The following is a 22,960-nucleotide window of genomic DNA, read 5'->3' on the forward strand; positions in this document are numbered from 1 at the left end:
TAATCTCTAATTTCGCTTGTTTGGAATTTTTATGATTAACTTTAGAAATGCCTGCCATCATGAATTTATTGTTGAGGGGGTGGCATCATCACCACTGGGGCCTGCGTGGGAGCCTGAGTAGGCATGGAAGTCTCGATTTGATGTGCAATGGGTTGCTCCATAGTGCCCTCGGATTCAGAGTTTGCCGGGTTACGATGAACAATTTTGCGTCGACGTTGTTCCGGCATCTTAGTGCTAGCTTTGATTTCCTCCAATTGGGGAGTGAGCCAATTTTGGATGGTCTGAAGTATGCTGGCCGTGAGTATCGGCACGAGACTCTGCTTCAGGTCCTGGATCGCTGCCTGGACTGCAAGGTTTACCTGTTGTGGAATAATGTGTTCCACCATAAGTTTGTTTTGTTCCATTATCATTTTGTTCTCTTCCTCAAATTTTGTTGCCAGCCTGCTAAGACGTGTCTCTATGCCCTCCGAGTTTGTTACGACGGTTTCGGTTTTCGAGACGCTTGTATAACCTGATAGGTCCGACCCAGACTCCTGTTCCTCGTCCGAGCTGGCCGAGGCCTGCATAGACTCCGGCTCCGTTCGTTGTGGAGCCTGCATCGCTTTCAGCGCCTGGTTTTCGCGTTCTAGAGTGGCAATTCGTTTTTGCATAATTTCTAGCTGTTTGCTGATTTCGATTTCGGAAGGGGAGGGGGAGGTGGTAGCGGGAGGCTGAGAGGCGACCCCTGCCCAACTGCTCACCTTTTGCTGCGGGCTTACCAGTGGGGGGAAATCCCCAGCCTGGAAGGTAGGCGGCTTCGACCTCGGCCCGGCCTGTACATTGCTCGGTTTGGGCTGTCCAGTCTTCCTTTGCTTGGAATTCTGTGGCTTTTTTACGCCATTCGCGGGAGGTGCTGGTCCCCCTTGTTTGTGGTGTCCCGGTTGTCCATGTTTCAGCTGGGGTGGAGTGGGCTTCCATGCCTTCCTGAATTTTCCCACACATTCCGCAGAGCCAGTGAAGTGGTTTCCGCCGCAAATGAGGCACTTGGGTTGGCAGTTGTGCTTCGTTGGGCCTGACGGGGTGATGTTCACATTCGCACCACAGTGAATACACCGCTGATCGTCCGGGTTGGGGCACGCATCCGCTCTGTGGCCCAGCGTGCCACACCGGTAGCATGCCGGAACCGTTTTCTTGTAGTAACGCACTGGCACGTTTTCGGAACAGTAGTGAATGAATCTTGGAACGCGACGTCCCTTGAAAGTCACCACTGCGACGTTAGATGTTCCTAATTTCCGCACGTACAGGATTTCGCCGTCGATCCATTCGAGCTTGTGCCGAAGGGATTCCGAGGTTTCGGTGTCTGCAACGGTGATGACGCCTTTGCAGGTTTCTCCAGCCGATTTTAAATGTCCGTGAAACGGTATTTGGCGGTCCCCGATTGTCAGCGTGACGTCCCCGATAAGCTTCGAGGCCAGGGCTTCTGTCTTCACTCCCACAACAACGATGTTTTGATCCCATACCGGCCACACGGAGACGCCAGCGTTCGCGGTACTACCGGTGAGGCCTTGCACTGCGGTGCCGATCCCGCCTGGACCGAACGCAGCACGGAGATCCACGTTAAGTCTTGGCTTGAGCACAATCACCAACTCATCTGGCCGGATCCGAGGTGTTTGTGTCGGCTTCCATTGCACTTGCTGCCCTCCTCGCCTTGGAGAATCGGAGGCAGCGCCAGCTGCGGGAGCCAATCCTGTTTTGGGAGCCTGTTGCTGGGCGGCTGGCGCAGAGCCCGTTGGCTTCGTCTTGGCGAGCTTCTCTTGCATTTGGCGAACCATGATCTGAAGATATTCATCTTCTCCGGGTATAGGGTCTTGCCGTGCTTCCGCGGCCTCGAGTTCCATCCTCTGCGTCGTGCTGGGGTCATTGCCTGCCTTCGCGGCCACCGCCATGGCTAGGGAGCCTCGGCGTTCGCCCCGCCGGCGTTTGGCTTAGCCAGGCTCGTGCGTGGCGTGAGTTTCAACCAGTCGTAAATTGCTGAAAAAAGGCCCACCTGGACAAATATGGTATCCAGAGGTTCCTGGCAACTTCACGGAGACGGTGACACCAGTTTCGGGTGGATGTAGGGCAAATTTTCACAACACTCATCGATTTCCGACGGAGCCGACGTGGCATGCGTCCGACCGCCGCGTCTTGACAGACGCGTTCCATCCTTTGGGGGCGGCTCGGAGGTTTTCGACGATATCAGAACGAGAGTAGTAGTAGTAGTAGAGGTTGAGGAAAAGAGAAAAGATGCATGCTGCAGAAACATGCATCTTTTCTCTTTTCCTCAACCTCTACTACTACTACTACTCCCGTTCTGATATCGTCGAAAACCTCCGAGCCGCCCCCAAAGGCCCTGGCAACAGTCCCCAACGCCGCGCGCATTCGGTGCGAACGCGGGCAAAATGGCGACGGCGTCGACAACAGTTTTACGCGTCGCTGGTGCTGCTGCATGTCCAAGTTTATACAGCTGATAAAACTACTATCCTTACTCCGTATAGCTCTCTACTGAACGGGAAACTCGTCGAGCAGCGTCGGAAATCTTTACCACCTTCTCGCATCGCAACGTTTTTATGTAAATACGCATTTGGTGCCGCAGCTAAACGTCACCTCCCCTCCCTCCCGTCCGCACACGGCCTTTCGCACGACGGAAGAAGTCGCGTTTGCTCTATATATATGGTGATTGTAAAGGAGGAAAGAGACGCTTAATTCTGCTGCCCTTCAGGGAGCACGGCGCAGAACGCGCGTTTGTTCTCCGCCGTGCGTTCGCTTCCCGATGATGATGATGATGATAAGTGGTTCTTGAGGGAAAGGGAAAGGTTGGCGCTATCTTCTGCAGCCCTTGAGGGAGCACGGCTCAGCGCCAAGAATGAAAGCGCGCGTCTCTCGCACCCTTTCACTCGCACATACAGCGTCCGGCGCGCGGCGACGATTTCATTGCTGTTGACGTCATACGGAACCTCACAGCGACGGCGACGGCAGAAATCCTCTTTGAGTGTCCATATAATTGCTATCGCAATAAAATCAAGAAATGAGCGTTTCAAGCTTACTTTGGCTTCACTGATGTCGTAAAGACGCTCATAAAATCTGCAATCACGAAAACGTGGTCGTAGAATTAGTGTCGACTCTGCTCTGAGCATTTATTTATATATTCTTGAAGCACTGCTATCGAGTACAGCGAAGTAAGTTCTTCGAACACACTCGCTGGCAAGTGCACTACACACAGCAAGTTTCACTATAGACAAACTCCGTCTGACAAACTGCGAGTGACACTAAAGGCGGAATGTACATGCGCCGAGTGTCACTATATATGCCCGTCTGACTGTGTAGTTTTGACCAGCTCTGGTTTCTGATAGGCACAAGTATATCACAGCATACGAGCGTTTTATACTGCTGCATCTCCAGCCCATTGCACGACACTGTTGTTTGCTTTGTCTGACCGTATGTCTTTTTTCGCTACGACGCTGTCAATGTGCTCAAGAGAGAGAGAGAGAGGAAAGAAAGACAAGGAGGTTAGCCAGTGTAAATACCGGCTTGCTACCCTGTACTGGGGAAAGGGGTACACGTGCCATCTACTTATATTTATAAGGGGGGGGGGGTGAGGTGAAGGGGGAGTGTGATTAACTATGTGTATTCATAGCGGAGAGCCGCGCATGGGCAAATCTTATACGCGAAGTAAGGTGTGAGAAAGGACAAGCGCTTGTCCTCGTCGCCTCCTTTTGCGTTTCGTGTCTGTTCTTGCGCTGGTCGTATCAATATCTTATACGCGACTGGTATCAGAAAACGCCGTATTTGCTGTTTCAACGCTACAAAGATTATCCGATGCAGCGTCACTCTTTTTACCGCGGTTTTTATCTTTCCTTTCTTTGTATCCGACGCATGACCAGACGTGTCAAGGCCCATGCGCGGCGTGTGCTAGATGCACTCGGCCACGCACGTTGTGATAAAAAAAAAGTTATAAGCTGGATTTTGCAATCATTTTTCTCAGGTAAAACTGGCTACGGCGCCGTGTGCATCGAGAATCTGCAATTTTCCCGATAGAAGCTTGACAATATCATCCTTGTCTTTTTTTTTTCTTATTCTAAACGGAAGCAACCAGTCCAACATAACCGCCGACTACGTCCGCGCTTTCCATCCAACACGTTTCACTGCTTCTTCCACAGTAAACGACAAGCAGCCTGCGCTCTTCGCATCCGTGGTGATATATATATTGTTGACAGCAGCAGCCGATACTTAGTCCAGTGCGTTCAGCCGGTTTCAGCTTCCGAGATGACAGCCCTTGACATGGACATGCTGACCTGCCTCATCTCGTTGCTGCAAGAGAATCAGCTGCAGATGCTCGACGAAGCAAAATTCCCGTGGCTTCCCCGGGTGAGAGACAAGCGTTCACCGTGGATCATCAAAGTGGTCCGCGGAGCGTTGGAAGCCTGTCGGATACCAGATGAACGACTCAAGCGCATCGCCTGGTTCTACTGCTGGCTGGTACCGTTGCACGTTCTCCGTCCGTGGACGCTGTTTCACCTCAGCGTCGCTGCGGTGGTGTCGAACGAGTTCACCATCCTCGACCGCTTGGCGTCCGCCCTGAAGATTCTGGGCCGCGAAACGACGTTCGTGGCCACGGATGGTGGAACTGCCATCCGCGGCTGCTTTTTGGTCGCGGACGCCGTGCCGGTGTCCGTGAAACACGACGTTGTCTGCGTGTGCCTCTGGCGTCAGCTGCCCTTCATGGCTGTGTACGCTCCGGCGGTGACCGTTCATTCGCAACTCTCTGTGGCTCTCGCCGCTGTGCTGGACTGCAATCCCGAGCACATCGTGCGTGGCCTTTACGGGGACCTCAGCGCCGCTTATGCCGCGGCCCTCGGTAATGCCGCGGCGTTGAGCGCAGGCGCCGAACGTTCAAACTGCAAGGCGTAGAAGGACTAGCACGAAATGAATAGGTAATGCCTTAAAACGCGGCAGCCGCTAACGGGTATCTGTAATCACTTCCGACGCATGCAGTTTGCAAGAACCTGTTCTGCGAGATTTTATTTTGTTTTTCAGAGGGGCGGGGATTTGTACACCACTTATTCGGAAGCGAGATAGCTGCAACTACGCGGCAGCAAAGTGGACATGCTGTTTAGGAACACAATTCTTGTAATTGTTGCAAATTGTGATGTCTGCAATTAGTTTTGTTGCATAATGAATGACGCGCTTCTACTTGCGGGTGGTGCTTTGAGTTGTGGCTTGAACAATAGGGTGCTTTGTTGCAAGAGCTGTGGTTCAGTGCTTGGAGCAGTATGGCATGCCTTAGCATTATGCATGTCGTTGACAAAGTGTACAAGAATGTTTCATTTTGGTAGGATATTAGACAAGGATCATGCGATTTGGCAATAAATACGTCAGGGAGAGCAGCATTTTATTATTCACGTGATTGTTCTTACAGTGCTCCCAATGTCGGAACTTGTCGTCTGTTAGTGGCCACTGTGGCTCTGGCGTCTTGAACGCTATATGAAGATCCCACTCGTCGTCGATTGTGTTTACATTTTTGTGGTCTCTGTGACTGACATGCGGCGAACTCGAATTGTTACTTGAACAGAAAGCTACCTACTCAATCTTGGCCGCTAATCATTGATCTCATTATTTGTTTTTATCTCGCCATCTTCGTCAACGTTGAATTGATGGGAATAAAGTTTTGATCTATGACATTACCCCAGTGGTAATCTTTTTAATTATACCATCCATTATTCAACTTACCATCACTCGCCACCCGCTCCCTAATTGCCACGCTTAAGATTTTTGTTTTTATTATAGCAAATATTGCAGCGGGGGAATAAAACTGGAGGAATGCAGCATGCTATAATTAAATACATCAAGTTAATTTAGTGTACTCTGGTCCTTGAAAACTTTCAAAACTGTACAATGTAAGGAAAAATGCAATGCGCCCGCAATGTACCATTGATCCCGAGGCCAAAGTCACCACGTGCACTTCTGTTGTCTATGAAATATCTTACCTTTAATAGGCGTAAATATACACATAGGGCAAACTGGCAATGTTTGAATGACAGAGCAAGACATCACAAGAACAACGTGAGAACCCGTTACGGTAGCCATCTAGCCGCTAACTGGAAGGAATACGCAGGCACTCCTATGTGTAGCAGTACCAGGTTTCTCAAATATGCATAAACCAAAAAAGAAACAAATTGCTGAGCTAGGCGTACAGTATACTAAGAGATAAGTGCGTCAGCGCCGTGTCAGTTTGTCCATCAAACCACGAACTGCGTTTTCTGGACAGATGCCTGTACTTAAGTGTGCATATGCCTCTCAATTCGATTTGTTATTTGCTGATCGCAATAAAGTTGAAGCTACCTTGTGGTATTCAGCCGCAGCACCGAAAATAACCACCACTGAGAACGCACACTATACAGTCAAACATGCTGCAGTGCAACAAAATAACTGAATGCTTCGCCCCTTATACCACTATATAGGCACAAACTCGGGAAGTGCTCGCTCTGCTCATTTGAAAATAGTTCGGGGCGCCTGTCGAATCGGCTGCGACCATTTAATCTTTTGTCATCCATTCACTTTTTTTTTACTGATGTTCGCAGCATGTAAGATCCCGACGATATGTGCGTCTAAAAATGACCGCGTCTTTAAAAGCGTTTGACATTTTCGTAAGCCATGCACTGGTTAAATCGACATTGATTCAGGTCCCATCTTGCTTGCAGATTTATTGTTTGTAGTGCCATTGAGTGGGCCACAGTTGGTGATCCATACACTGTGCGAAGGTTAAACACGTCTTGTCTGCGTCCTCGTTTACACTTCGCGCTGTGCACTCATAATTATCGTTCGTGCCATGACGGAAGATTGGCAGCACTTTCCATTCCCAGCGCACTATCTGTTTCTTCCCGAGTGCCGCAGTCGCGTCAGAACCGCTGTCTGGCTACCACCTTAGTGTAGTTCAACTAGCCGTATTGGCTTTCCAACATGAGCAGAAAGTATTTGCACATTTGCACGCTGTGCTTCTGTATAGGAGCTATACACAGACTGTATAACGTCAATTTGAATTCAGTTTCACGCTCTACGAAGCTCGATGCCGCCAGCGTAATGAGCAGCGCTCGGAAAGCCGTCAGCGAACTGCAACAGTGGTTCAGATGCGTGGCTTGGCTTAGATGTTGGCTCCTGCCGCAGAACAAGCTTGTTCCTTTTCTGCCGTATTTCCTGAATGCCATGGCAGTGAAGGTCCAACCCTTCACGCTACACAGACTCATTGAGGTCGCGGTGAACCATGCATCCTTGTGACGTTCGTGTGGTATCATGTGCCAGCTATGCCTGTGTCATGACCACACTCTATTGTCCTGGCCGCTGGAACACAGTGTTTTCTGTTTGTGCGTATGAAATAGGTGGCCTTATCTGGCTGTATTTCCTAAGCGAGCGCTGGATTTGCAACGCTCCTTATATGCCTTCGCTTCGGTTCTCCGAGCCGATGCCGATGATCTTCGGGTTCGATTTTACCGTGCTTTCACAACCGCGCGTTTGCTGCGGTCTGCCCAGAACTTTGTCGGCCGTGAGCGTGAGCGCTAAGCGTGAAGCTTCGAAATACAATCGAACGCATCTACAAATGTACGCCGCTATATACATGTATATATTACCTGAAAAATGCCATTTCACCGTAGTGCTGCGCGCGGTGATAACGAGATTATTAACCACAACAAATGTCATTCGTTGGAAATGAGATTACATTTGCCGTGTGAAATGCGTATTAAACTGCGCGTGCGTGGATTGTGCGACTATCTGTCCACGCTGGCAGTATTCACTTTGCGGTATAGGCATCCGTCGTATGTCGGCACATATGACGGGTGCGCAGGGTTCGTCGACGCCTCCTTACCAGCGAAGTGCCCGCTACAAATTTTCAGGCATGTCGACAACTTCCATTCAGTTCCGATAGAGCTGTAATGCAAATAAGCAAGTTGTAAGAACGTTTTAGAGGCGCGTGCATGCAGGCGCTATTGACCATTTTCGCGGCGATCCCGTGGGCGCTGCCATGTTTGATCACGTGGTGACGCGTCCATTGCTTGCCTCAACTGCCTCCGTTGCCTCCTTGCTTACAATGGAAGTGTATGACGCCGGCGCGGCTTTAAAAAAAAAAGAAAAAGAAAAAAAAAAAGAAAACACCTCTGTTTTCGGAGATATCGTAGACGGTGACTAGGTGGACGACACGAAGCTTTGATCACAGCTTCAGAGAACATGAAAAAGCGCGTTCGGGGCTGATTAAGCTATGTCCAAACGGCGCAAGCAGCGTATATGGTGGTTGTTGTAAAAGCGGGGCTAAATATGTATTCCAAGCTATCCAAGCTTTCGATTATAAATTCAGTCAGGATTAGTGTGTTTTGCTTTTTGTTCTTTATTCGGCAAATATTTTCAAGCAGTGGCTTGTCAGTTTCTGACTTGGTGAAGTTCCTCGGTGCGGCCACTATGTGATTATTTTCTGCCTAATCGCTCGCGGGTGTGCTCAGTTCCGATAGATTTGTTCTTGCTGCCCACAAGGCTTGAAAAGTAGCTGTTTTGTACATTGTAATACCTTTAGCAAATATATATTACACCTAGTAACTCGCTTACTCTTGTGGACCGTCACGAAACATTCAGCTTCGACCATTCGTGCACGATCGATGTAGTACCGTCACTTATTGTGCGCATAAAGTGCACATATATTCAAGTGTGCGCCCATTCACTTATTCTTGATACGTCGGCGATAGAGTGGGCGTAAGTTTTCCTGCCATTTGGGACAGATGTACATAGATAACGTGCGCGAAACTTACTATGACAGGAAGCGGCGCTACTCACTCCCTTTGTCATTATTTCACGAGCGGTACTCACTCTTTCTGACGCTCTGGGGATGAAGCCCTTTCTTTGAAGGTAAGCGATACAAGGGTGGCGGATGAGCAAATTTCTGTATCCTCGAGGAAAGCCGTACATCACGAAGTGCCGGTAACACGTTAGGACAGTTTCAGCAGCGGTCCGCGAACTTGGCCACACAGATTCATTCTATTCCTTAACATGCCAGTCACTATTTTTGCTGCCAACTATTGCACACGTCTTCAATCCACATGATTCAATCTAGCATGATTGGAGCACAGTGTTTTAGCGAAAACTCAGTTGCATTTCCGACAGCTGATCGCACGGAAGTAAGGTAGAAGCGGTAATGGTTTCGTATTCGTGCGTGGTCGCTGAGGAGAGGTATGGCGCGCCGCCGTGAGCGCCATCTCGTTTCTCTAAACGAAACTGCTCCGCGAAAAGGGTCAATATCCCAATGTAGATTAAGGCATAGCCCCGTTAGCATCGATTAAATTTGGGATATATTTGTACGCGGCCAATTCGTTACTATGAATAATGGTCCCCGGTTGAACATTGGCTGCAATAATGGCGCCTAGCGTCGCCGCCTTTCGTCGGTCGACCTTTAAAGTCGCAGCACCCCTCTGGTCGCGCAGAACATGCCGAAGACCCATGGGCCTCCATGTTTAACACCGCCGTAATTTTGGCGGCTCGCCGGAACGTTGTCGCCTGTCATTAGGCGGCCTCGATTGTACTTTTGCTCGCCGCGAAGAAGGCACTCGTCAATTTACGATATCTTTCCGGGGCCACGAAGTGGAGGTCGCGCCAGCAGCTCGTCCCTCGCGACCTCACGGGGGTGTTTCCTCCTGTTGGCGATGGCGTGCTCCGATACAGGAAACAAGTCGCCGGTCATCTCCTTCAACAGCCATATGTCTACACTTTGGCTCACGCAGTACGTGAGCCAACTCATTTGTCGCCTGGAGAGGTGGTCTCGGACCGCCGAGGCGGTCCGTGTTGGCGAAGTAACTTCCTTCGCCTCTGTGCCCGTGCAGTGCAGCGGTACCGTGTAACTGCGAAAACTGATTTCGGCAGCTGTTGCACCGGAAGGCAGCCCGGCGTCCATTCTGAGCCTTCTAATATAATGTGACCACTTCGCCTGCGCAGGTTGGTTGGTCCGGGTTGAACCTCAGGTGCTCGCAGGTGCCCCAGTACTCCGATGACGACGTCGGACCTGGCCTGAGGCTGGGGCGCGGTGGACGAGCAGCGCTTGAAACAGGAGAGAGCCGAAGCGATCGCACGATCTTTTCCTCCGCAGCCTAGTCACACCACTCTGTGCTCGGAAAGCATAATTTGTCCGCCATGCTGTCTCCGCAGACGACGGCCTTCGCTTAACTCGTCACACAGCCAGCGCACTCACGTTTTGGAAAGGCAAAAATGACGCGACCCTCTTCGTCGGTCATGTAGGTGAACGGGTCCAGACGGTCATTTTGACACTTACTGCCGCTGGATGCGATGACACAGGCTGCTGCTGCCGCCACCATGTTCACGAGTTCAACTCGAAGGGGGTTTCGCGATGTACGAGTTTTGCACAAGTTCGCCTGTCAACCAAAACCATTTGTCACGCCCCACGTGAGGCATGTAACTCTTGTGCGCGCTCACCACGGTTGGGCCACGCCCAACTTGGATGGATGGATGGATGAGGCTGAACCCTTTAATCGGGTGGTGGCATACGCCACCTAGCCATGACTATTAACATATTTTGTCCTTTGTGGTGGGTGAAATTTCACACCTGCCTTGATTTTAGCCACCAATCAGATTACCTCCGTTTGGTTATTTCTACCCGCTTAAAGTCTATTTTGCCTTCACCGTCCCTAAACCCCAATGCTTTGAAAAAATCAGCCCCGTTGCTTTGCACTAGGGTTAAGCCCTTTACACAAAAATATGAGGTGTTCAGCCTCGGTCGACAAGTGAGCAAATTTCAGTGACAAGTGAGCAAATTTTTTTTTCTCTTCTTCTCCACACGCACCACACAACGTGTCTATACCTTGGTACTTGACTCGGTACATCTTAGTCCGCAATACTCCCGTCCTGGCTTCAAACAACAATGAGCTTCCCCTAGAATTATCATAGATATTTTCGTTCGCAATTTCTTGCTTGAAAGTTCTGTATGTTCCCAGTGCCGATTTCGTCTGCATCCCTGTTTTCCACAGACCCCTCTCTGTTTCTTTAACCTTTTTCCTAACCGCTGTTTCCTGGTTTGCACCCCTCCTGCAGTCCAAATATTTGATTGACAATTTTCTGGTCAGCTTCCTCCATTTTGTGTCAACATTCCTCATGTACAAATAACTGAAAACTCTCCTTGCCCACCGCTTTTCCGCCATTTCTCTCAATCGCTCCTCAAATTCTATCTTGCTGCTGGCTTCCCTGCCCTCAAATGACGTCCATCCCGCATCATTACTTACTTATTTTTCGGCAACAGCGACGTGCTGCGGAACTGAAAGGCGTTAACAGTCTTGACCGGCGAAATAAAACACGCACAACGCACTGTCATCGGTGATGTACTGAGCACCACTATAAAAAAAATAAAAAAAAGCCTCGCCTTTCGCTGGCTTATGCATATATCTTCTTGGGCTGTGATGACCCCACAACACGCGGTTCGTTGCCTGCACTGTGGCGACGTAGCGCACAGCAAATAATTATCGGCAGGTCACTTTAGCTGCTTGCAAGGCGTCGATGCGCCGCGGTGGACGACGATCCTGAGCAGTGCGTAGTGTTTTCCAACGACAACGTATCGAAACTGTCATTTGAGATGGCTGCTCTGTCATCAGTGATGTATCGGAGCCGCATTGTCGCAAACACGGTCAGCGCAAACACACCCAGTGCGATGGCATTTCTTCATCGCAAGCACGGCACACTAAACAATTGCAACACCTTCCTGCGTTTGAAGTCTAATTTCCTAACTGCACCGAAGAGCCCTCAGCCGCCAAAATGCGATTGCTGCGCTGTCATTACCATATCCATCTGCGATCGCTATTAGCTCAGCAGCAGGGGCAATCGGCAAGCACATTGAAGTGAACAACACAATCAAATTCTGCGTACATGCGCACGGAGGTACTTTCACTAAGCAAGCGGTGACAAGCGGTGACAAGCGATGAATTGTGTCGCTGGGCAGCACGCTCTTCTTCGCAATGCATTGCGGAGACTTCGCGCACGCAGATAAACTGGAGCATTTTCACTGTGCTGCGTCACTACGGACTCTACAATACCGCACAGCAATTTTGCAGTGACAGCCGTTGCTCCCGTCAAAACGAAAAACCGATACATTAAGAAATAAAATGTTCGTTGTCTTATTTGATGTATTTCAATGTATTCGATAGAGGGAAAGTATAGGTGCAAGAATGCACCACATGTGCCCTGTTCGCATTCGACGGAGGATATAAAGATAATAACTGAAAGATGAGGCACGTACCATAGAGAAAGAAATTCAACAAGAGGGGACACTCGGCAAAAACTGGCAACAGGAAACACGTCACCATACGTCACACTATACTTTTGACACCGAACGTTAGCTGCCGCGAGCATCGAAAAAAAAAAAAGAAAGTGAACTTAAGTTAACGGGCATTGATTAATTTTTTTAATTACTTGCCGCGAAAACTAAAACGTTTTGCGTATAAATGAACTTAAGCTTTGCGACTTATTTTCCTTGCCTTACCTAGCCACAGGTCAATGACGCGCCAGATACATGCGTCATCCGCCAGACACTACCCCGAAGCCAGCGAGGATGGCTGCGCGCGCGTTTGCGCGCTCGCGCGCCGCGACCCGTCTGCTTCATTTTTTTCTTTTTTAAATGTAACCTGGTTTATTGGGCTCTCGGCGTATTCTTGCGTTCCTTCTGCACTGGGACAAGACACCACTGCACTATTGGACTGCGGCAAGGTGAGAAATCTTGTTTCACAGTCTGCGACGCAATTAGGCTTACGGCACGGGACCGAGACTTAAGACGCGGCTAGCGAAAAACAGCTCGGCCATCCTGGCGCAGTTAATTTGAGTTAATGAATCGTGCTGAGACATGTTTCCGACGCTTCCTATGGCACTATTGTAACTTATTTTGGTTTTTGAGCCACACTGGCCGCAAAGGGCGCCGTGTCGCAGTTAGCGAGAACTCAGCCGTGGTGCATGTGTAGTCTAGTTCATCTTGCTAGGAGAAGTTTGTGCCGCTTTCTCTGACGCCAGACATTACTGAAAAAGTAATTTCGTTACTTTCTGGGGTACTTTTGAGGCACGCTGGCCGCACCGCGCGCTGTGACGCAGTTAGCGATAAGCAGCTCGGCCGTGGTGATAAAGTTAGTTTGGCGTGTAATGAATCTTAGAGGGACAAGTCTGTGACGTTTTTTGTGGCTCCGCAACAACATATACCTTCTTTCGGTACTCACGCCTATTGAAAACGCGATGGGCGATTGCCAAGAGTGATAACATGGGGTGTGCTTCTGGCGCCGGCAGAACGCACGAACGACGAACATATCAGAAACTTGTAATTCGAAAATTACGTCTTCTAAAGGACTGAAAAACGGCATTGCCTCCACGCATTTGTCTTGAGTGCCTGTTGCGTCCGTCTCTATGTATATGTAGCGTACCGTCACGTCGCCCGAGGCCAAGTTTTGGAAACGCGAAGTCGCTCGTGTATTTGTGCTGCCAAAGTGCAGGAAATAATGCCCGGAAATGGGGGAACGCTTGGAAATCAGTTGTTTTCATGTATGTTTGGGATGAGTCGGGTATTTTCTACGCCATGTATGTAAAAGCGAATTGCTTTTGTTTGTAATGCCGCCCATTCACCGCTTTCGCACGTTTCGCCTCTACACGCAGTATTCCTATGTCTAAATACCAAAATGACTTGTAACATGCTGTTACGTGCTTGCAAGTGTATAACATGCTTGTAATTTACTTTTTTTTTCAGCTGGTGCCGTCCGGTGGAGCTTCATACAGGAACTACTGCCTTACCTGCTGGTGTCACAACGTTGGATGAACGCACAAAAAGCGCGGAACGAGCTTTTATATAGAGCAAAATAAATATTTCCTCATTGCACAAAAGGTCTTGCGTCTACTTTGTGAAATTGCACGTGGCACAGATTCGATGGGACTTTCCAAGATCGTTCGCAATCATTTTTACTAAATAATAAACCGATTCTGCATGAAGACCAAAAAAAAAAAAAAATAGGGCGGGGGGGGGGGGGCGCAGCCGGCGTGCTAGCTTACGTTCAAAATACGCGCGCCCAAAACCGAAACCGGAAGTGATGTAAGTGATCGACACCGACCGCTTGGCACACTGCAGTCAATTCGGCCGCTGGGCCCTATGGGAGTGTCCCCTCTTGTTGAATTCCTTTCTCTATGCACGTACGCCCTTCACACGCCCAATATAGGCGTGGCAAGCGGCTCACGGCAAGTGTGCAGATGGACAGCGGGACAGTCACGGTATTGCTAAATTGCGATAATACGTTGATAACAATACGCGGCGCTGGCGCGTTTTGTTGCGCAGTCCTCTGTGCTTGAAGCGCGGAAGCACTGTGCCGCGCAGGGTGCGCTCATGTTGTCATACGCGGCTTTATCTCGACATTTCTTTTTGCCTGCTGTTATTGCACGTTCCTTGCTATCTCCGTTCACTGACAGCCATCGAGCAAACTCGGGTAAAACTCGTGCGAACGAGAAACTCGGCGCATCCTGCATAGCACCCCAGGAGCTTTCTTTCTACACTGAACACTTAAAATACAGTTTAGAAACGTGAATTGCTGGTTTAGTTGGTTCATGTTTAAAGCGAAAAAAAAAAAAAAAACAGACCTGGCATCTTGGTTTTCGCATGGTTCTTTTTTTTCGCTTTAATTAAAACACGGTGTGCGACACTGGAGACACTTCAAGTCACTGCAGACACAAGCGAAAGCCATGAAACGGCTTTTCAAAAACCAGGAAGCCCTGCTTTTCTTTTGTCAGGAGAAACATTACAGGTGCATGCGCAGAAGTAATGTTCCTCCCCGATATTCTACATGCTTATCAGGGCCAGCATCTTCAAGAGTTTCCGTTCAAATAGTGTATTTCTTGACGTATCATTACACTTCGGATGTGCGCTAGCGCTTTCACCATCACACGCAGAAGCCATCACACCGTCACACGCAGGAGAAGGAAGGATTCAATCCACTTAAAAGGTTCTTCTTTCTGGGGTTTTACGTTAGGATAACCGTGCCACAGGAGCACCGAAAATGCCTTAAGATTTAATGTCATTCGCGTGGTGCCACACGTGCAAATCAAATGGCATTCGCCTTAATGCCATTCGTCACCGAAGGCGTTCGCCAGAACTAATTCGACTGAGAAATGCGTACTCTCGACGCCATACCTTGCTCGGTGCAGTGTAGTTAAAGTATTTGAAACAGCTCTACCATGTAAAAAATAAGTTATACATAACTTTCAACTACAACGCTCCTGCAAGGAGTGGTACTTGCAATGGTGAACTTCCTCAGGTCAGCGTTGGAACGGGCTTCGACGGGCTGAGCGCCACTTTGATTTTGGGCTTCGCATTTGACTTGCAATGGCTTACGTTACTATGGTCGGTTGCAGCGTTGTAAAAGACAGCAACAAACTCAAGCTAGCGTCACTACAGTATGCTTATTTCTACATTTCACTAGCGTTGAAGGCAGAATATACTTGTAAATGCATGTTTATCTTTTTTTATTACCCTAAAATTGCTCACTTCAGAAGACGCTGTTATCAACATCATCATGCAGGTCAAATGTCATTAAATTTGGACGTGTGGCAGCTCCGCCGAAAAAAATGTCATTCAGGAACTTAAGGCCTTAACTACTGAATGCCATTTTCTGTGCCCGTGTGGCACGGGTATAAGAAAACTTAGCTTGTGAAGTTGTAGCTGATGGAATATTGTAGATGAGTCTGTATCCGCGCTATTGTTGTATTATGGATGCTGATGATGAAATGTGGCTGGGCCCTTGCATCGTTCGGGTAGAGTCTAGTTCGGGCAAATCGAATATACCCTAGCCAAATAATTAAACAAGCACACACAGACACGCAAAAAAAATTGTTGGGTAGCGGCCCCTTCTGTCCGTTGTTCAGGGGTTGGCTGTCGTGGGCGGGGCCAGCTAACTTCCTTTCTTTCTTGCAGCTTCCACAAGAACAGTCGCTTTTCCCACTACCAGACGCCAGCTGACGCCAAGTAGGCTTTATTTACAGAATAACAAGCAAATGTCACATGGTTCTCTGCTGGTTCTAGAGGGCGTGTATATCCTTCAGTAAGGTTATCGCTTGTTCGGCTTCGTTCATGGCGTAAATTTTCTGAGGTAGGCGTGGTATCAAGCATGTCACAACCTTGCTCGAAGCATCTGGCGCAACGTGTCTTCGTAGTATGCACATTCTTAAAGGGTGCCGTGAAAGCCAACGCTCGAAAACGCCAAGAACCTGCAACGCTCCCGCTAGCATTTTATTGTGCTGTGGTAATGTCGGTTCTGTATTCTTATTGCCCAGCAGCCTTGACAGGATTCACTGCAGGCACGTTTTGGTTCGCCCGCAACTACTATTGCGACTTGGGGGACGTAAAGACTTGGAGTAGGCGAAGAGACGAAGTCTTTATATAATCTTTACAGAACATACGAGCATATATAGCATCCCTAGCAGAAAATAGCCGCGAAATAGCCTTTGGAGCCCACCAGACCAACCACGTCGACTGGAGGTGACTACCTTCTAACAATATGCCCCAGAAAGACAAGAATTTGCTAACGAGCTAAAAAAAAAACTGGACAATCGGACGCTTTTTGTGCAGGTGCTGCTAGATCACCACCCCCCATCGCTTATCGGCCCATAAAGCGGTGAAGGCACTTTTGTGCTTCTTGAGGACGACGGACTTCTGTCAACGTCTAACTATTAGTGCAATTACACGGGCGTCAGCGAACTCACCACTAAATTCCTTCTTATACTTAATAGCGCATGAAAACGGACGAGGCACGGATGGACGACGCAGACACAACCAACTCACCCAATCTTACGCTCTTTCAAATTTCCTTCTTTCGTTCCCTCCTGTCTCTCCTTGTCATCTTTGTGTTACCCTTTCCCATTCACCCGGTGTACAGTAGCCAACCGGACGTTATTCTGGTTAACCTCCCTGCCTCCTGCCTTTCTCTTTCCTTCCCTCTCCCACTGCTAACATTGGGCAGGTCTGTCCTTGCTGACGCAGGCTTGCCGCTTCATGGTGGCACAGTACGAGGTGGGGGGTGGGTCACGTCACCCGCATCGCATTCCTTCTCGCAAGCAATAAGCTCTTGAAGGTTGATCACCCTTCCCCGTTTCGAGTTGAGCAAGGCACTTACCCATCATTAGTGGTGGGTTGCACCAGGAGGTGTGCGGGGCAGCTCAAGTCTCTACTGCAGCTCACCTGCACGCAGCCAGAGTGGCGTGGCAGTGTGGCAGAACCGGGTCATATTGACGGTCGATGCTGAGACTAGAAAGTTCGCCTCAAACCTTTCCAGCGTCTACGATGACCGAAAGAGACTTGGACGTGCTTTGCGGTGTACTCACGCAAATGTCCATGCAAAAACTGCTGTCCCTGAAAAAAGCGAAAATCTCGTGGATAAGAGACCTGACGGAAGCTACGCAGATGGACGCCGTCCACTCCATCCGACGTGCCCTGGAAGCTTTCCGCGACTTTGACTTCCGTACCGTCAATGTTTCCTGGCTTTACTGCTGCCTCGCGGAGCGGCAAGTACTGCGCGCGTGCGCTTCGTATCGTGTCACCACGACCGCCATTCCCGCCGCGCTACGGATCGGCCGCTTCAATCTGCACGAGCAATTGGCGCAGGCTTTGCAGTATCCAGGCGGCCATACCATGTGCACTGCAATCCGCAGTGGAGTTGTCGTCTACGCCTGCGTCATGGCCACGTGTCCTACAGACACGTCATTGGAGCACGACGTCATCTGCATGTGCGTTTCGTTGCCGTATCTGTACGTCCACGCGATGACGAGGTGCGAGTTGCGTGTCATCGACGCTGTCCGCAGCGTGCTGCGGCCAAATGACTGCCATTTCGAGAAACTCGGTTTCCCATTGGCTGGCGACCGCAATTTTTGTGCTGACCTTGGTGCAGTGTTTAGGCGCAAAGTGCCCGGCCGCAAGACAGGACTCGGCTTGGAGACCTTTGACCGAAAGTACCAGACAGTAGCCGAAAAACCTGGCCAGCCTTCTCAAGAAATACACAAGCCTTATGGTAAGATACAATCTTCTTCAGATGAGGTATTTACAAGTTTGATGACTGTAAGGAATATAGTAATCTGTCCGTGCTGTCTGTCAGTGGCATAAATTGTATCAAGTCCTAAGTGGCCATGGCGTCAGGGCTAATGTTGAGCTAATGCTGGCCGATGTAAGGCCCATTGGGCCGCAACTTTGTGCTTACCATGGCTATGCTACATGTAAAGTCCCCAAATTTCCTCCAAAAAGAAAATCTAGGGTCTTCAGCTAGATGTGCTGCTATAGACGCTATGAATGATAGGCATCCCTGATGTAGGTAAGTTCTGGGGCTTCAATTTGAGACGTTATAGTGCAGAATTTATTTTTGTATTTGCATACACGCCGGTGATATTGGCGAAGAGGGTTCGAGCTAGGCTAGACCCACGTCAGGTGCCAGCAATGTAACTTGAAGATAGAAAGGGCGTTGTTATTTGGAGGCGAGTCACTTTCCTAGCCTCGTAATTAATTTTGTTTGCAGCGCCAGCGGGACATAAATAAGACTTACCAGCACATGAAAGTACGGTCAGAAATTCTGAGACAAAAACCGGCGAAAACGTTACGCGGATCCCTCGCGCTGTGGGAATAGATGTAAGCGAAGCTTTCCGTGCTGTTGGCGTTGACTAACGCCAATTAGCAGTGATATTTAGGTCGAACGTTTAGGTTCATCAGCGTTTAGTGCTCTACCATATAGTGATCAGTTGGTGTTAAGATTCACGGTGCGTGCACCACCTGTTTTTGTCTACGTGGTGCACAGAACACCCAGCGAGACCTGTTTGCTTGAGGCGTTGTTGAGCGCGCTTGTTCATAGCCTGCGAGTACGGTAACCCTGTCATTCCCACACACTGCACAACGCATTGTAACCGAAGTTTTAAACCTCAATTAAAATATTTGGCTTTACGTGCCAAGCATGCAGTCAGATTTTGACCACCTGGGATTCTTTAACGCGCACCTTATTATGAGTACCCGGGTATATATATATATATATATATATATATATATATATATATATATATATATATTTCGCCCCCGTGGAATTGCTGCTTCGGCGGTCGGGATCGAAGCCGCCCCCTCGAGCAACGCCATAGCGATAAAGCTAACGCGGCGGATACAGAAGTGTTGATTTAATTGGCGGCTGCTTCCGTGTAGTGTCGTCTAGACGGTGCGGTGGTTTAATGCGGCTTTGCGTCTGCACGCCCTACCTCAGTAACGTACAGGGTCGTCCACGCTTGGGGTGAACAGGGCTCAGCGTAGCCGCGCTGCGATCTGCTACAGCACTGGAGCGCGCCGCTCTAGCTTTGCTGTGAAGTACACTTCTTCTTCTTTCTGGGATTTTACGTGCGAAAAACCTGATCTGATTATGAGGCACGCCATAGTGGAGGGCTCCGGATTAATTTTGACCACCTGGAGTTTTTTAACGTGCACTGCGACGCAAGCACACGGGTGTTTTTGCATTACGCCTCCACCGAAATGCGGCCGCTGAGGCCGGGATTCGATCCCGCGATATCGTGCTCAGCAGCGCAACGCCTTAACTGACTGAGCCACCGCGACGGATACACTTCGACTAAACGTAGGCGATCGAGTGGCAGAGGCGGCGTCGAGTGATAGCGCGCTTCACTAACTGGAGTATTTTCCTCCTGGTTTTGTCATACAGCTTCTGAAGAGCCTGCTTATTCAGTATGCGTAAACAGAAACAAGCTTCTCAGCACATAGACTATACTAAGCGTTGTTGTTTTTTTTGTATGAGGGTAAATAACAGATAGGTATTGTTTGCGTGCTATTCATTAGGCTGGAAAATGTCACAACCATATTCTCACTAAAATTTAATATTTTGTTAATTGCGGGGTATACGTCACGAAGCGACACATGGCCTCTGCGTTACGCCATAGAATTGGGCACCGGATAAATTTGGTGAGGATGATGAATTGATTTATTTTTCTTTGGGGGGGGGGGGAGGGGGGGGGAAAACCTAAATATGAGTACCGGCAAAGTACCGCTCGTTAAAGACAAGCCTTGGTGTTGTCGTCGTGGGGAAGTCGCCGGCCTGTGCGTCAGCCAAACGCGGCCACGATGATGTAACCGGCTGTCATGACGCCGGCTCGGTGTCGTCTGCCGACCGCTTGCCGGTGGTCGGCAAATGGGCTGGCCATTTGTAAAAGCTAAATCCGGACCGATTCAGATGGCTGAGGTTAGGCCGCCTATTTTTAACTGGCCATGGGCATCGGCGCGATCTACCGCCGGCCGAGCTCATTTTTTTTTGCTTGGGTCATGTTGCCCTCTGTTATCAGTTTACGATGCCGATACGCTGCTGCCCACGACTGCTCAACTAAGTGGCTGGTCGCTCACAAGTGAAAGAATCTGGGATGGTTCGTTAAAGCGAAAGACACGTGAAAAGCGTTCTGATGGGTTCTCCGGATGCACTGCACCAACAGCTGCGGCAGTAAAATAAAATGACACCAGCCTAATAAAGAGCGCGCAAACAATACCTCTCTGTTCTTTCACCCTTATTCAAAAAGGAGTAGTGCGAAGTGGTTTGGGAGCTGAGAAGCTTGTTTCTGCTTATGCATATTGACTGAGCAGGCAGTTCAGAAGCTGTAGACAAAACCAGCGGCAACCTGCTTTAGTTAGTGAAGCGCGCTTTCCCTCGACGCCGCCTCGGGAGCTCGGTGACCTGTGTTTAGTGAAGTGTACTTCACAGCAAAGCAAGAGCGGCGCGCTACAGCGCTGTAGCTGACGATGCGAAGCACCTCCCCAATGCGCCTGCGCCGCTTCGATGCGCGGCCGCGCCGGAAGCACTGGCGCTTCGCGGAGCTCGGCCACGCTGAGCGGTGTTCACCCCAAGAGTGGACGAGCCTGTACTTGCCGAATCTGCACGGCGTTTGATTTTACAGAAACCTACCGTAGCCTACCTGAAATTTATATTTATCCAGCTTGTTTGCAACTGGCTCCCGTGCCTAGCAGTAGCGTTTGTTTGCCTTCTTACGTCGCCTTTTACCTCTCCCGCCCTCCCCTCATGTATGTGATCGAAGAGCACCAAAGCTGTTATTCGCTCGTTTCGTGACCACGTCGGTTCTGCCCATTCTCTACCTCCTGTCTAACATACTATCTACATAGCCTCTTTACTAGTGTAGTGGCAACCCCAGAATCTGCAACTTGTGCTGGCATCTGTCCAAATAAGCAGGTGGATACGACATCCAGGTTCACGGCGGCTCTTTCTCTTGCTGCTGTGCTCACTTTTGTCTTTTGTGGCGTCGAATCGAGGTGTTTCGTGGAAGTTGAAAGGGTCCTTGCTGCCGATCATCTCATTTAGATCGGCCTGGAGTATTTCAGCACCAAAATCGCAGAAATAGTTGCGCTGCGCGTGCAAACGTCCGGCCTGCGCAGTGAGCCGCACCAATTTTTTTTTTTTTTTTTTTTTATGACGAAGGTTTAGAAGAGAAAGTGTTTGTGCGCAGCTACCCTATCCGAAAGGTGCGAGCACTTATACGCAGCTGTTCCTCCACTGCTGCAGGTACGATACTGACTGTTTTCGACCTCCATAGGCATCACCGCACTGCGACTCGTGTAGTATACAGGGTGTTTCATTTTAGCTGTAACCATTTTTTTAATTGCCTGTGGAAGATAGCACAATTGTAATCTTTGATCTAAGCTACTCGATGAGGCGGCCGTTACTTACATGAGAAATCAAAATGTCTAATTGAATCAGTCGCATAATTACGCTAATAGGTTTTTATTTGATTATTTGACGGCACAGCTTTCAATCTAGGAATTATAGCCACTGAGTTCACAATATCCACTTGGAACGAATTCTCAGGAATGAACCAGTTTCAACATAATAATTTTCAGTATCCGACGAAATCCATGGGCGTTCCAGTTACCTTGTGCTTCAATGCATAAAACAGCGTTTTCCAATTCGGGTATGAGCCACCGACCACGCGTGATTTCTTTCTGTCCCTGGCTCATACCCGCATAGCCAATGCGGGCATGCGCTACACGTGATTTTCTTATCGTTAATCATGACGTAACTAACGAGCATGTGATGTCATCGATGTCATGACCTATCAGTCATGAAGAAGTCATGCTCACTGAAGGGTTTCGAACATACGCGTAAAGTATCAGTCACCTTTTCCCGATGTGCAAGTTTATTATCGAAGTCGCTGTCCGATGCGCGTAGTCTGCTTCTTTCTGGAAACGATGAAATCATACATTGCTCTTTTTCCCCCGCGATGCCCGCGATGACACGCACAATAGTGCACAACGAACGTCTTTCGACTTTCATCTTTGTTTTTTTTTTTTTGGAATTGAAACCCCATCGTCGGGTGTTTCTTTGCTGATTTAGCCATGTCAAAAACAATTGTGCCACGTTCAACAAATCATAATTAGCTCGGTTCACTGACAACAGCGGTTCAAGCCCGCTCTCCACCCCTTATTCTCGGAGTCTAAAAGTAACATCTCGAACAAGAATTTTTGCATGCACAGACCAGTGCCTACTCGGACAAACCGATTTCATTTGCATCAGCAAGTAACTAACCCCGTTTTGGCGTAGATCCATCAAATATAACTAACTTGGAAATCTCAGCGCAATGTGTAACAGCGAAGTCGAATTATTCAGCATAAAATCGATGCAAAGATCAAATTGTAAAAAAAAAGTACTTTAAATGTCGGAAATGTCAGACTATTAACTTAACAATTCTTTGTGGCTATTTTTGTTGTCCTAAGCAAATATAAACATATTTTATCAAGCGATTGTATCTAGGCAGATGCATCATGCCAAGTGTAAACAGTGATGAGATTTTCCAATGAACTGCCGTTTTTTTTTTTTTTTTGCATTACAGCCGCAGCAAATCTTGTGGATCTTCCAACGCCGCC

At 49.0% G+C, this 22,960-nt stretch overlaps 1 long non-coding RNA gene across 1 annotated transcript; it reads left to right on the plus strand.

The window, feature by feature from the left end:
* Positions 1-12,601: 12,601 nt before the first annotated feature.
* On the plus strand, positions 12,602-13,911 carry LOC125946135 (uncharacterized). The gene is made up of 2 exons (XR_007467419.1): positions 12,602-12,759; positions 13,778-13,911. It is a non-coding gene; the product is annotated as an uncharacterized LOC125946135 (long non-coding RNA).
* Positions 13,912-22,960: the final 9,049 nt, after the last annotated feature.

Source organism: Dermacentor silvarum, chromosome 6 (assembly GCF_013339745.2).
Source record: "Dermacentor silvarum isolate Dsil-2018 chromosome 6, BIME_Dsil_1.4, whole genome shotgun sequence".
Lineage (NCBI taxonomy): Eukaryota > Metazoa > Arthropoda > Arachnida > Ixodida > Ixodidae > Dermacentor > Dermacentor silvarum.